Source organism: Petaurus breviceps, unplaced genomic scaffold, assembly GCF_028583685.1.
Source record: "Petaurus breviceps papuanus isolate PSGF00001 unplaced genomic scaffold, PetGlider_PUasm1.0 187, whole genome shotgun sequence".
Classification (NCBI taxonomy): domain Eukaryota; kingdom Metazoa; phylum Chordata; class Mammalia; order Diprotodontia; family Petauridae; genus Petaurus; species Petaurus breviceps.
The window spans coordinates 16250418-16263251 of NW_027185799.1; the positions used below are offsets into that span (position 1 = coordinate 16250418).

General features: G+C 37.9%; 1 long non-coding RNA gene across 1 annotated transcript in view; it reads left to right on the forward strand.

Annotated features, from left to right (window-relative positions):
- Positions 1-12834, forward strand: part of LOC138163115 (uncharacterized) — a 222883-nt gene that overhangs the window by 8544 nt on the left and 201505 nt on the right. The window contains exon 2 of the long non-coding RNA XR_011168798.1: positions 1369-1443. This is a non-coding gene — a long non-coding RNA (uncharacterized lncRNA). The remainder of the gene's footprint in view (positions 1-1368; positions 1444-12834) is intronic.

Consider the following 12834-nt stretch of genomic DNA (forward strand, 5'->3'; position numbering starts at 1 on the left):
TCTCTAAAATCCCCTGGGGCCTATAGTAGGGGTGTAGGTTGAGAAAGGTGGGTAACATAATGGTGAGGTCTTTTTCCCATGCTGCCAACTTCCTTCTCCCAGGGTTTTTAACCTTAATATTCATATGTGGAACCACAAATAGAAGTTATTTCACCTGGGGCAGTAGAGGGTATCATGGCATTCAGGATAATTGGAAGGAGGGCCAGTAGTATAGAGAATAGCCCCATGGAGGTAAGTGGGGGGAGGAATTGCAACAATGTACAGAGCAAAGTCCAATTGTAAATTCAATTGTTTTAGGAAAAGGAAAGATCCATTCTGAGAGAAATCCATGTGTGTACTTATGTGAATTGGGAATAGAAGGTAGCTTCCCTGAGAGAAAGACACTATGGCAATTGTACCCTGGTATTGGCCTGGGGGAGGGGTCAAGTCTACACTAAACTACATGTAGTTACCCAGTGGGTGGAGAATTATAAATGCCAGGAGAGAGACTTGGGGTATATTTGTCTCCAGATCCACAGGAGGAGGAAGTATATCCTTCTACGAAGTAAACATACCCCTTTGTATATCAGCAGTTAAAGGTAAAGTCCCAGTGGCTCCAAAACAGTTAAGGCTCATGCTAAAAGATACAATATTGCATGATAAATACGATAGGATTGTGAAATAAGTGTTTTATTAGGTCCAAGGAGATAGGCCATTGTCAATATTAGGGATCAGGGAAAGCCAATAGTAATTAAATTTTCTATAACATTTAAAGGTATATAAAAGGTTCATTGCTTAAAACCACCCTATGAGGTAGCTAGTATGTTCCTATTACCCTTATTTTTCAGATAAGCAGTATCAGAGGCTTATACTGTGTCACAGAGCAAGTGAATATAGAGCTGAGATTTGAATTTGTATCTTCTGCCTCCAGGATAAATGTTCTTTTCACTATACTATTTTCTGTGAAGGGAATGTTGAGTAGTTATAGACTGATGGGAGATAAGAGATAAAGTTAGGAAAGGTTGATTAGTTTTGACTAATAGACATAGATGGGGTGCTAAGTGGGGACTGGGAATCTGGAAGTAGGGGAAGGGCTCTTAGTAAATGTGTCTTTAGCAGCATATAGAATTTGCCTAGGCTCTTCATATATTTTGTATTGCCTAATAGATTGTAAACTTCTTGAGGATATGGGATTGTGCCATTTTTAATTTTTGAATCCCTAGTACAATGCCTAGCTCAACAGTGTCAAACTCAGAAAGAGAGGTGACTAAACTATACATTAAATATCCCTGCAGGTTCATACTGACTTAGAAAGCCACATTATCTATGTTTTATCATATTTTATGTACTTTGTTAAATATTTCCCAATTATATTTTGATCTGTTTCAGGCTACATTTGGTACTGTTAAAGGCTTCATGTGTTTCTGGGCACAGCTTTCTTTGGCACCTCTGACTTAGTACATGGTAGGTGCTTAATAAGTGTTTAATCGAATTGTATTTTTGTTCAGTTTCTATGTTGACCCAGATTTTGACTTTTTCTTTACTCCTATTTCTTTCTACTCTCTGCATTAATACTCTGTATGCCCAAGACTATTCTGTTTACTTTCATAAGGTCCCAGAACTACAACCAGCTCCTTTTCTGAAACATAATCCTAGCTATTTTAAGACCAAGACAAGTATTGCCATCTGAATCACTGGTTTGCTCTTATATTCCATTATATCTGGCCCAGTATAAATGGAACTGGAAAAAAAGGCATCTTTGGATGTCTTCTGGACATATTTGGAGATATATATGTATTTTAAAAAGACATGAATATACTTGTCATTTCTTACAGAAACTCTGGTCTTTTTAAAGGTAAAATTGCTATTCATATAAAAAACTTTTCACTAAACTTTTCTGTATTTTGAGACATAAACCCTTGCATGTATATACAAGTGTGTGCGCATGTATAAGAGAGACAAAACTTGCATGCAGGTAAAACCTATTGGACAGTCACAGAATAAGTAAATCAGAAACATCAAGTAGCCTATAGTAAGTCAACAAAAAATATATTTTTCCCTTTGGTGGAGGAAAACATAAACCATTTCCAACAAACTACAGCCAAAATTTTAAATACTACAAATGAAGAGACAGTGATTTGTCCTAACTCCTCTAAGTTCAAAGGAAAATAGGGTCTTACACATTAAAATTTTCTGGTCTAAATTTTTATTTTTTACAGAAATAAATGTTTAATTCAAGTGATTTTCCAAAAATCATTAAGATTGAATTTCTGATAAATATGTTTGTGTTATCAAGGCTTTTCTTACTAAAATATTTTTTAGCCACCCTCCTTCTTTGTCCTTCATTCTCTGCCCCATAAATCTCATTTTCTTAGTTTTGCTTCCCCACATATTCTGTGCATCAGAGAGCTGCAGCCCCCACACCCTACCATTAAATTTGGGACAGTCCTGCAATTTGAATTTTCCCCAGCTCCCTAAAGTTATCTCCATCCAAGATTTTAGGCAGTGAACTTAAAGTAGCAGAAAGTAGTCAATAATTAGAGAAACAGATTTGAAGCCAAACTGTGTAACTGTGGTTTGGTGTTTCATATCTTAGACACCAGTATCACTAATTAATTAGCGTGAAACTAATGGTCTATGGGGAGAATGTAGCTTTATAAACTTTTGGCTGGAACTTTAAGAAAATGAACAATACGCACAGGAAAATGTTAAATGGTTGAGGGGGAAGGCATTTTAACAAAGTTTTACTGTATGTGGCTTTAGGTCCTCAGGGCAAACATATGTATTACACATCGAACCCCACACTGAGAAAATAATCCCTAATGTTGGTTACTCTGTTAGTCCTATTAAAAATTCCCCCTAATGTAAAGGCTGCCAATTTTAGGCTAAGAATAAATGGTTCATGATTCCTTCTGCAACAGAATCCAAGATTCCCAGTCCTGATTCTGTTCTCTAAAATCTATGAAGAAGGGCTGTCCCTAGTTTGGGGAGGAGGTTCTGAAATGAGTAAATCATTTTACCCAATTACATTTATTTCAGAAAGTGTAAATATAAATCCTTTTTGAGATTTTTGAGTAGCCATTTTGCTTTGCTTGTAGCATGGTGGATAGAAAACTGACCTTAGAACCAGGAAAGCCTGGTTTCTAGTTCTTCTTCTGATAGACTGGATAAGACACCCTGGGCAAATCATGTGACCTCTTGGTGTTCTAGGGCTAAGCAACTCTCTAAGACTGAAAGTTGTAGAGAAAGTGCCAACCTGTATTGCTGCAGGGAATTTCTTTACTTGAGAATTCTCTATGCCAATGCAACCATAGGTCCTATCCTTACCCCCATTTTGTGTTAAAACAAGTTGGTTCCTAGCAATTCAGTTTTACCTTTTAGAAAAGTTGAGCCAAGGATGGGGTTTGGAATAGAGTGAGCAGGGGCCTTTAAACATTATGGATTGGAAAAGATCTCAGATATACAGTATTTCATATTTAAGCAGTGACACAAAGGAGTAGCCTTTAGTCAATCAATGTACATGCACCATTTATGTAGGTAATAATAATACCTTCTATTACCAAACTTTTCAAATGAGTAGTACATAATACTGCTTCCATGTCCTTCCTTCTCTGTTATTCAAGTCAAGCCATAACAATCTGACTTTGAAGCACTCCTCTCTACATACACTCTCATCTCAAAGCTCCACAATGATATCTTGACCAAAATCCAATAGTATTTTTTTCAAACCCCAGTTTTCAGTAGGTACATGATCCTTCTTAGAGAGGAGGAAACTGAATACATTGAAGAGAAGGCAGCTGCTTGCTTCTAGTGAATAGAGTTGTAGATTCATGGGTGTTTTCATCTTAGAGATCCTAAGTCCATAACTTCATTAATCTTGCTGGAATCATAGACCTAGAGCACAAAGGGTCCTTAGAAGTTATCTATTCCAACTCCCTAATGTTACAGATGAGGAAAGGTGAGCACATGGAGGTTAAGTGACTTGCCCAAGGTCACATGACAGTAAACATTAGAGGTAGAATTTGAAGCCAAATCCTCTGACTTGAGATTCAACTCTTTTTTCCATTATGCTAAACTGGGTCAGAGGGAAAAGAGAAATGAGTAGTGCTATTTTTTTTTTTTTACCTGATAACAACAATAGAGAGATCTACTGTCTTCTCAAGGTACATATCCAAGATAAGATGGAGAATGTTCTAAGACATATCTGACCAGATAACTACTAACCACTTCTAGTGATTGGTGTGGATGCAAGTTTCTTCTGGATGTTCCCAAAAGTAACCTAGAAGGAATTGCTAAAGATTTTGAAATATTGGTCAAGAAGTTAAAGGCATTATGGACATACTTGGTATTTTCATTATTGTGGCTGACCAAGGCAAGGCATTCAGGAGAGAAAGGCAATTCGAAAAGGCTACGACTGTTTAAAAGTTGGTGTCTGATAATAGAATTTAGATTTCAGGGTCTGCCCTTAAATATAGGGGAAAAAAACAGGTTCCTGACCAGGGATAGAGTATACTTGCAAAGGATGGTAAAACTGTATTTTCCTGGACTCCTGTAAATCTAAGTTAAAATGTTTAAATTCTTAATGTAGAAAATTGCCAATGTATATTAACCAACCTGGGGTTCCACTGAGAGTAGTTAAATTCAGGAAGAATAGAAGTAGAGAAATCCAGAAGGTCATAAGAGACAATATTCAAATAAAGAAGTAGTAATAAAAGCAGCTGTTTATACAGAATTTATATGGAAAGTTATGGAGTTTGGGTAGGATAAAATAGAGAGTCTGTTGCAAAGAAGAAAACTAGATCTTTTAGAAAACATTGAGACTTGGTGGAATTAGATTCATGACTGAAAAAAACAGTGCCAGAACAATTTACTTTATTCAAAAGAAATAACAATAATAATAAATAGTATTTACATAGTACTTACTATGTGCCAGACACTGTTCTAAGCATTTTACCAATGCTATCTAACAACAACCAAGGGAGTAGGTCCTATTATTATCTCTATTTTACAGTTGAGGGAACTGAGAGAGACAGAGGTTGAGTGACTTGCTCAGGGTCACTCAGCTAGCAAGTGTCTGAGGCTAGAGGTTCAGTGCTCTATCCACTGTACCATCTAGCTGTCTCTAAAACAAAGAAATAGGATAGAAGACATAGTAGTGCTTAGCATTGCAGGGACCAGAAGGTAGAAAAGGGTGGAAAACATTTGGGTGAAGATCAAGGGAGACAAAAAAGAAATTATATTTTCCTCAGAGTATACTACAAACCACCTGAATAGAAATGGTTACAAAGCACAAACTTGTCATAGAAGCATGATATGGTCCTGATGGGGGATGTGAACCACACCTATATCTTCTGGAGTTCTCTCTGCCAAAAGAAAAATGGCTAGCAAATTCTTGGTTTGCCTTAATGGTATTTTCCTCTTTCAAAAATGTGGGGTGGAGGAGTGAGGGAAGAAATAAGCATTTACATAGCACCTACTATGTATCAGGCCCCTCACTATGTACTTCACAAATACTATCTCTATCTGATTTCAAAAGTGCTTTTATTAGGGGAATATTGGGAGCATGAGACTACTCCATCTTAGAATTTGTAATAGAGGAGAGGAAAGTCAAAATGGTTTGACATGCGTACAAGATTTTGATAGAACACATATCAGTTCAGAGAAGAAATAAGGTGGATCTTATAAGCTAAGATTCTACTGGGGAAATCAGCCCAAGAAAGATGAGAAGACCTGAAGAATATAATTCTAGAGACAGAAAAAGAATGAGAAAACTTATAAAGATAATTGTATATATAGGAGTGTGTGTGCATGCATGTGTATATTCGTGTGTGTGTGTGTGTGTGTTTGTAGTCTCTCCTTAGAGTGTTTCCTAGGCCACTGAAAGGTTAAGTGACTTTCTCACATTATTTCCTCTGACTTGAATGCCTTTCCCAGCTCACCATCTCTTCCTGTTGACATCCTGCCCATTTCAACACTGAGTTCAAGTGCCAGGCTAAAAGCAATTTCCCTCTCATTTTTAACTCATGACACTTTGTACTAGTCTCATGAACTTATATGGTGATACGTATTCGATCTACTTGTACATATTTTCTCTCCCCCTCTTCTTTTATTTGATTGTGGGCTTTTTGAGGGCAGGGACCATGTTTATCTTTGTATTCCTCCTAAAGTATATCATGGTGCATTGTACATAGGAGGTCTTTAATACATGGCTGTTGAATTGTTAAACTGAATTTATGTAGTGCGTTACAGCTTCCAAAAACACTTTTACATCCCTTATCTCATTTGATCCTCATTACTCTCTTGAGGTAGGTAGAGAAGAGCAGGAATTACTAGTTCCACTTCCTAAGTAATAGAATGGAGGCTCAGAAAGTTTAAGTGATTTGACCAAGGTTGAACAGCTGAGTGCTGGTCAAGCTGGCGTAAGAACCTAAGTGGACCAATTCCGAGTCTCGTATTCTTCTGTTAAAGCATTCTGCTTGCACCTTTGTTTTTTCTTATTCTGTGAAGGGGAAGAGTGGTAACTCTGGAGTTTTTATTTTCCCTTGCAGTCTAACAAGGATAAATATAATTTGCATGTCATTTTACCTAGTGGACAAATGTGTATCTCAGCATGTGTTAATGTGTGCAGAGAAACGTATATATAAACAGAAAGAAAACCAGCCAGAATCAATAGTTGGAAATTCATATATGCCTAGAATACACGTAGTGCATAGTTTCTTTAGAATGGTTTTTAAGAAGCCACAGCTTTTCAAACACTCTGTGACATTTTCATTGACTCTGGGCTGGTCATTGAAAGTGTCATTGTGTAATGACACTGCTCTAATTCAAGTCCCATACAACATGACAGTGTCCCTTTTAATTTCCAAGTTCGACCTCATTTCCACCTTTGCCCCCTTTTATGTGTGGCAAAGGAAAGTGTAATTCAGTTGTGTATCATATGATGACAATTTTGACTCCATGTCCTTGGAATCTTGCCTGGAGAGTGGTTGAGGGAGTGACATTAGATTATGCATGCACTTCTGCTACTCTGGTTGCAATGAATGGGAGGGAGGAAAGATCAGTCAATGAAAAAGCTCTTTTGCAACCAAATTCCCTGATATGGCATTGTCCTAAGTGGCCAGAGCCCTGCTCCTCAATAATCAAATTTGCTGTTGCCTGTTATTTAAAATGGAAGATCAGGACCAAATTAATAGCAAAAACCACTTAACTCTCCTGACAGATACAAGACTGAGTGCAAAGAGAGGGTCTTTTTTTTTTTTATCCTGAGAAGGCTCTTGTTGGAGTCTGCTTCACTTATTCACTTACATAATCCTAATTCTCTCTCTTTCTTTGAAGATATATATATATATGTATATATAGATATAGATATCTATCTACACACATGCATATATACATACACACAGATATATATCTTTAGAAGGACTGAACTGTATAACATGGAGATACCAACCCCCAAGCTCTGTTAGCAGCTGACATCTGGAGGTGGGGCTCCTTTGTCCATGAGCCAATGTGTCACACATCCCAGTCAGTTGGTCATTAAGTCCCTTTCTTATACCTATATTTCCTTTGCTATGAATCTATTATCCACCCTCTCCTCCATGTACCAACTAGAATGGGATCAGTGTAAGGATGAGGAGAGTGGGAATCTACGGTAAAGTGAACATGCCACCTGTTGCCTCCTAACCCAGGTAAACAGCCTTGGATAGCTCAAGTCCTTGCCTTCTCTGCTTTCTCTCTCCACCGTGCCCTTCAGAATCTCCTATTGTACCAAAGGCCCCTTCATCTTAGATTTGTTCCTTTCAAGGTCCTTCATTCTTCTGATATTCCCTGACACCTACCATTTTCCTGAAGACACCAACATCTCTTGAAACCCTCTCCATACTGGGTGTACCTTCTCACTTATAATAAGATACCCAGGTCAGGAAGAAAAAATGGCATACTTTTTGCTACCAACTGCTACTTTCAGACACACCCTTTACCATTGTCACTCAGCAGCCACCTGTCCTTTATAGCTTACCACCTTCTGCTATAATCTTTGTGGCTATAATTCATGGATCTTCATGTAACTCTCTCTTTCCAATAAGTTTAACTACTCCAAGACCCCTATCTCCAACTTACCTCAGCCACATACAGGAATGGTCATACCTAGGCATCCCACTTCTATTACCTTCTCCCCTATCAATTGAATATGTTATTTGTTATGGATTTCATAGGTACACCTAGGTATCAGAAATTTCCAGAAAACCAACAATTTGAGAGTTCTGAAAGGACTTTGGGTCTCTACCCTCATTCTCAAGGGATTTTGGGAACACCAATTTTATGTCCTATGCAGTCCAGAGAATGGAAGCAACTTATAGACCTATGAAATCATCTAAATATATACCATATGGGTCAGAGGGGGAGGGAAGAAGTTCAAGTACCCAGATCCATATGTTGTACATGTTTAATTAATTTCATAGGCCTGCCAGTTTCTTTGGTTTCTGGACTGGATGGGATTCTAAGAAAGGCCACTGGCTCTCAAGAGCCCTTCTCCTAAGCAACTGAACCCTGTGGTGAAGTTGGAAGAACATTGGACTCTAACTCAAGAGACTTAGGTTTGAATATTGCCTCTAACACTTACTAGATAGATTATTTTGTGTGAGGTTGTATGCTTCTGTTATCTCTTCTATAAAATGAGAGAGTGAAACTAGGTGGCCGCTAAAGTTCTGAAACCATTTGGTCATCTGGTATACTTTTGAGAGCAAGAGTCACCTCTTTTTTTCTTAATTTTTTCATCATTCATTTCTATAAGATTTGAGTTAAAAAATTTCTCCCCATTTTTCCCTACCCACTACCCCAAAACAGCGATCCCACTGAATATCCCCCTGTAAAGGAAATGCAAATGTAAAGATCTTCCCTGCCCCTAGGCTAAAGTGCATCTGGAGCCTGGGGTGAGAGGCTTGTTTTTCAGTAGATACTTTTTGATTGGGCAGTGAGTCAATAAGGTTGTTTCATTCTCTGAGCCAGGAGAAGGCTATATAAGCTCTGCTGTGTAGCTTTGTTTTGGGGCTGACTTTGAAAAACCCAGATGTTGAAACCCAGATGTTGATTTGGTATGGATGTAATGGTTGGACAGTTTGGAAACAGTCTACTTGATCTGTTTCTCTGTCTTGATAATTCTGTCTGTGTATTCTGAAGTTCGGGTTGCTGACCTTTTTCCCCAGAACTAGGTAAATGATTCATATTTGACTGATTAAAGTAAGCTTGTTAACCCATTTTGAGTTGCTTTCCTTTATCAAAGCAGATCCAAGAACCTGTGTTGGCAGATACCCTGGGGTCGCTGGGGTGCTTGCTGCTACACCCCTGCCCCAATCTGTTCTCTCCCATATCTTCCCCCATCGCCCCTCTGACTTTCCACTAGGGCACAGTGGATCTCTATGCCCCAGTGCCTGTATATCTCATTTCCCAGTTACATGTAAAATAATAATAATAATAATAATATGTATATATACATATATATTTCAAATCAAATGCTTTATTAACTTCTGGTTTACATCATTCATTTTTGCCAGATTTTGAATTACAAATTTTCTCCCCGTTTTTCCCCTACTCACCACCCCAAAATAGTGATCCCCTCTGGATATCCCCTCCTCCAGTCTGCTCTCTCCCATATCTTCTTCCATACCCCCTTCCACTTTTCCATAGGGCATGGTGGATCTCTATGCCCTAGCGACCTGTATATCTTAATTCCCAGTTACATGTAAAATAATATTAATAATAGAATATATATATATACATACATATATATATATATATATATATATTTAAACATTTGATTTTAAAACTTTGAATTCCAGATTCATTCCCTTCCTCTCTTGTCACCCACCCTTACTGGGAAAATAAGCAATTCAGTATAGGTTGTACATGTGTAGCTATGAAAAACATTTCCATAGTGGATATATTGTAAAAGACTGACTATATTTCCCTCCATCCTATCCCACCTCCCACTTGTTCTGTTCTCTACTTTGATCCTGTCTCTTTTCAAAAGTGGGTGCTTCCAACTTCCTCTCCCCCAGCCTGATCTCCCTTCCATCATCCCCAATTTCATCCCCTTCCTCCCTACTCTCCTGTAGGGTGAGATACCGTATTTAGTGTGTATGTCATTTCCTCCCTAAGCCAAATTCAATGAGAATAAGGTTGACCCATTCCCTTTTGCCTTCCTGTTCTTCCCCTCCATTGTAACTATTTTCCCTTGCCTCTTCTATATGAGATAGTTTACTCCATTCTGTCTCTCCCCATCTCTTCTCATTATATTCCTCTCTCACCTCTCAATTTCACCTTTTAAGTACCATCCCTTCCTATTAAATTGGTCCTGTGCCCTCTATCTATGTATACCTGTAAACATATTTACACACATTCACATATATATTCATATGCCCATATAGCCTCCTATACATATGTTTATTTCTACTTCATCAGTTTCATCAGTTACAATTTTAGCATTTTTCCATGTAGGAATGTACATAGTCCAACTTTGATAAGTTCCTTATGATTTCTTTTCCCTGTTTACCTTCTCATGCTTCTTGTATCTGAATGTCAAATTTTCTATTCTACTCTGGTTTTTTTTCCAGTAAGAATGCTTGAAAGTCCTCTATTCCACTGAATGTCCATATTTTCACCTGAAACATGATACTCAGTTTTTCTGGGCAGGTGATTCTTGGTTTTAATCCCAGCTCCTTTGACCTCCAGAATACTATATTCCAAGCCCTTTGAGCCCTTAGTGTAGAATCTGCCAGATCCTGTGTTATCCTGATTGTGTTTCCACAATATTCAAATTTTTTCTTCCTGGCTGCTTATAACATTCTCTCCTTGATCTGGGAACTCTGGAGCCTGGCTATAACATTCCTAGGAGTTTTCTTTTTGGGATCTTTTTCAGGAGGTGATCGGTGGATTCTTTCAACCTCTATTTTGCCCTGTGGTTCTAAAACATCAGGGCAGTTTTCCTTGAGAATTTCTTGAAGGATGATTTTTATCATGGCTTTCAGGTAGTCCAATAATTTTTAAATTATCTCTTCTGAATCTATTTTCCAGGTCAGTGGTTTTTCAAATGAGATATTATTTCACATTGCCTTCTATTTTTTCATTTGTTTGAATCTGTTTAATAGTATTTTGATTTCTCAGAAAGTCACTAATTTCCATTTTCTCCAATCTAATTCTGAAGGAATGGAGCCTCAGCTGCAAGAGTTACCTCTAAGATGAGATGAGGCATCAAAAGTAAGGCTTAAATGGAGTCAAATTAAATAATTTCCAGAATAAATTGTTTTTAAAATACTGAATCAGCATATAAATGGAGTGGTGTGCTGGAGGCAGCTTGAACTGGCTTGTGAGAGCTGATTGTTGAATTTTCAATGTGAGCATTTATATCTTTGAAATCAATAAATAATACAAATCAATACTTGATTTATTGTTTTGTTGATTGTCTAAAGAAAATGGTGGAGAAAATGTTGATAATGAAGATTAAACTTAAAATTGTGTCCTGTCTCCTTTTTTTTTTTTTGAGACTTCATTATAGAATATTTACTAGCATACCCTTGGATAAATGGCACATTATAGTGATAAGGAAAGACTAGGTGTAAGGAAGAAAGTAAGAGAGAGGAGCAGAGGAAGCAGCTGTGACACTGTATTTGGCTTGGCATCAAGGGAGTTTGATCAGCATGTTACAGGGAGCCAATCTAATCCTGGTTTCAAATTGGAGGCTCTTTTTGCATGTGTAATATTCAGTGTTATTCCTCCCTGATCACGGAGCATGTAATATTTTCACAGTATGAATTCTTCTGTAAAAGCCTTGAGACTACATAGAAAAAGCACAAAGCAGTAAATCTCCAGTCTAAATCTAACACAGGAAGCCAGGAGCAATCCTACAAAGAACCACATCCTTTGGTCCTGGCATGCTCTGAAAAACCAAGTTTGAAAACTATATTTTCCCCTATGAACTGTCAGAGAAAGTACGAATTTTACCACTAAACCACTTCATCATTTATTCCTGTTGAGCGTGACTATACAGTGTTCTTCATCTCAGGTCAGTATAGAAAAGAAGTTGCTCTGTGGCATTATAAGATGATTTCAATTTAATTCACCTATTGTTGTCCTAAAATTTACAAGCATTGCACTCGGTGGTGGGGATACAATTGGAAAAAACAGTAATGACAGCTAGTATTTATATGGTGCTTTGTTGTTTGTCCTTCATTCTTTTTTTTTTAAGCAATTGGGGTTAAGTAACTTGCTCAAGGTTACATGGCCAGTTATTTCTGGGTGTGGTACTGAGTATCTGAGCCCAGATTTGATCCTCAGGTCATCCCGACAATGGAGCCGGTGCTCTTACTTGCTGTGCTACCTGGCTGCCCCATTTGTCCTTCATTTTTGAAGAGAATCATGATTTCAGGGAGGTGATACCATGACATGCAAGTGAATTGTATTTAAGTGAAGGAGGGTTGTTCAAAGTCACCAGCCTCACTTTCTCCCCTAGAGCCATCTGGGTCCAGTAGCAAGATATAGATCAGGACAATTGAAGATGGCTTTGGATGCAATGGGAAACCTTGGCCTTTTTAAGCTTAGGTCCTTCCCAGTCATGGTTTGTCTTTGGCACCTCCCATTCAATGATTAAGGCTAAGTAGGAAATGGGGCAAAAAAAAAAAATAGCTTCTTTTACCTAGTAAAAAAAAAATAACAATCTGGTAAGGGAAGACCCTTAAGGTTTCTGGTCAGAACAGAAACAATTGCTATTTATACTCATGCTGAGCCATCAAATCCTAAACAATGATCTTCCTTCCTTCCTTCCTTCCTTCCTTCCTTCCTTCCTTCCTTCCTTCCTTCCTT